The 3007-nt window shown below is 38.2% G+C and overlaps 1 pseudogene; it reads right to left on the bottom strand.

The window, feature by feature from the left end:
• Positions 1–1950: 1950 nt before the first annotated feature.
• LOC132297995 (small nucleolar RNA R71) lies at positions 1951–2049 on the bottom strand (annotated as a pseudogene).
• Between the last annotated feature and the right edge of the window lie 958 nt (positions 2050–3007).

Below are 3007 nucleotides of genomic sequence, written 5' to 3'. Positions count from 1 at the left end.
GATGCTATAGATCTAGAGACTGTCAAGACATAGTGCTTAATGTCATGTTCTTGTGGTTTATTTGATGGTTCATACTCATTTCTTGATGGATTGTACCTCTCCCTTAGTTTAATTAGTTTAATTTCATGTCATTAGCTTAGTTGTAGTGTAGTTGTTAAAGGGAGGACAATCCATGCTTGTTGTTGATGTTCCATACTTATGAAAGCAAGTAACATATATCTCTAACCTTGTGATGTGTTTGGTTGTGAGCTTAAAGAAAGGATTAATGGCTTAATTTGATATGTTGTGCTATTCACCATGTTGTTTAGACAATATATTCTTAATTTGTCATCCATGCTTGTTGGAACAACCACACATACACACTTTGTTTCAATACATGTTCTTCCCCTCATTAATCATTCATTAAAGGTGTAGAAAAGTTATGCTTAGTGGTGATCTCTAAACCCCAAGATCTCTCTCTCTTTTATTCTCTCTATTGCATTATTGTTTACTTTAATTTAAATTGTATCTAGTTTAATTTAACCAATTAACCACTACTTTGATCACTCGACCTACTAATCCTAATTTTGATTCCTCAACCTAGTACGACCCTCAATCCCTTGGGACGATTCCTACTCACCCTAGCTATATTTTTAGTGAAAGGTAGTAGTGGTAATTTCTAAATGTAAAACTTGGCTACATTGCATAAACTTTTTGGGTTTGACGACGATCCAGACCCACACACCAAGTTTTTGGCGTCGTTGCCGGTGATTGATTGATTGGCAACGTCGTATTTGTGGAATCAATTAAGAATTAGTATTCTTTTGATCGTGTCTTTACTTTGTTTTCAATTTTTGTTACTTATTGTGTTTGTTCTTGATTGACAAAAAGCATTGGGCTAAGAAGGTGAGCATGGGAACATCCAATCAAAAGATCTAAACAAGCAAGGAAAAATGCTAAAAATCTAAAAATTGCTACGCTAAAAGCTAAAAATTTGGAGTTGAAGTGCTAAAGGACCTTTGTGAGCTTTTTCTTACTCAAACCCTTAGTTAAATCGTTGGCCCGCGTGGAGGCTTATATTTCAATTCTTAGATAAATCGTAAGCCCACGTGGAGGCAAATACTTTTCTTGCATATTATTGTTAAAGCATGGGAGTATGAGAACATTATATGTGGAGGAAGTTTGTTGATTGTTGATTTGTTGTGAAGGTGAAGTGTTTGTTGTTATTGCTTGTTGTGTTGCATTGTGCATGCATGGCCGTAGATCATTGAGACCCACTCTTGTCCCTTTAAATTTTCATCTTGAATCTATTGTTCGAAACCCTAGGGGAAGAGGTAGTTCTAGTCAATCCATTTCATCAATGGAAGAACACAATGAGGACCATGTGGAGGACCTTGGTCACATAGATCAACAAGGCATCCTCCACCCCAATGTGCATTATGATAACATGCAAGTACCATTAGGCATGCCAAGGTCATTTGTTCATCCACCACAACAACAAGGCCAAGTTCTATTGGGAATGCCAAGGCCAATCTATGCTCCACCACCTCCCATCATTCAAGGCAATCAAGGTGCCCATGTTGCACCTCCAATTGTTAATCCTCCCCTTGCTTTAAGAGATCACTATGTGCCTAATGAATATAATACACCCACATGTATTCAATTGCCACCATTTAGGGCACACCACTATGAAATCAAGCCGCAAACCATTCAAATGCTTCCTAATTATCATGGACTTCTAAGTGAAGAACCTTATAAGCATTTGGATGAGTTTCTTGAAGTATGTTCCACTATAAAATACACGGACATGCCAGAAGAGGTCTTAAGGCTTAAACTTTTTCCATTCACCCTTAAAGACAAGGCAAAATATTGGTTTAACAATCGTAGGCCTTTTTTAATAACTTCTTGGGTGGAAATGCAACAAGAGTTCTTGAAGAAGTACTATACAGTTTCTAAGACCAATGCTACGATAACCTCAATTCGAGAATTTTCACATGGGGATGGAGAAACATTTCATGAGGCATAGGAACGCTTTAATGAATTGCTTAGGAAGTGTCCACATCATGACATGCCCAAATGGCAATTAGTTCAATATTTCTTTGAGAGCTTATCGAAAAATTACAAGGGCATGGTTGATGCTTCCATGGGTGGCTCTTACATTGATAGGCATAAGGATGACGTGTGGCATCTTTATGAGGGCATGAGTGAAAATTCTTTCCATCGTACTTTATCTTCAAAGAATGGTAGAAATTCTAGTGGTAGGAAGAGTGTTGGCTTACATCAAGTCGACCACTCTAATGAAATTGCCGCCGAAATGAAATCATTATCTCAAAGGTTTGATCAATTTTTAATCAACCAAAACTCAGCGAATCAAGTTTCTTCCTTCCATAACCATTCTCATCATGCATCTAATGAGACATGTATGACTTGTTCAAGTGTTTTACATTCTACTTCCAATTGTCCCCATGGACATGTGCAAAGTGAGCATCATGAATAAGTAAATGCAACATTTGTGAATCAAGGGAACAATCCTTATGGCAATCACTACAATCCTAGTTGGAGGAATCACCCAAATTTCTCTTGGAAAAGCCAAGGGGGGGGGGGGGGGGGGGGCTCAAACCCTTCCCAAGGTGGTTTTCAAGGAAAATACATTCCACCTCCACTACAAGGCCAAGGTTCCCAAGGTTTTAGATCATCATACCAATCACAAGAATACCAATTCTCTAATACTCATTTCCCTAATCAACCATCATATTCCCAAGGAAATGTTAGAGTCCCGCTTTTGAAGAGAAAGTTTTGACCGCTTTAGGCACTTTAGAAGCAAACACACAATTACTCCATTCTCACTCTCAATCCATTGCTAAACTAGAAACCCAAGTAGGGCAAATAGCTAGTACTTTAAATGCAAGAGAGAAGGGAAAAATGCCTTTGAATGCCCCACAAAAGCAACAATGTGTTGTGGAGACTCATTCCTCATCAGAAGGTCACATAATAGAGCATGTCAATGCGGTGACTACCTTAACAAGTA

The sequence above is a fragment of the Cornus florida genome, unplaced genomic scaffold (genome assembly GCF_030987335.1).
Source record: "Cornus florida cultivar Cherokee Brave unplaced genomic scaffold, ASM3098733v1 CherokeeBrave_3.0.0_Hap2_Chr02, whole genome shotgun sequence".
NCBI lineage: Eukaryota > Viridiplantae > Streptophyta > Magnoliopsida > Cornales > Cornaceae > Cornus > Cornus florida.
The sequence above is the reverse complement of the archived record's forward strand: the minus strand, read 5'-3'. Positions and strand labels throughout refer to the sequence as shown.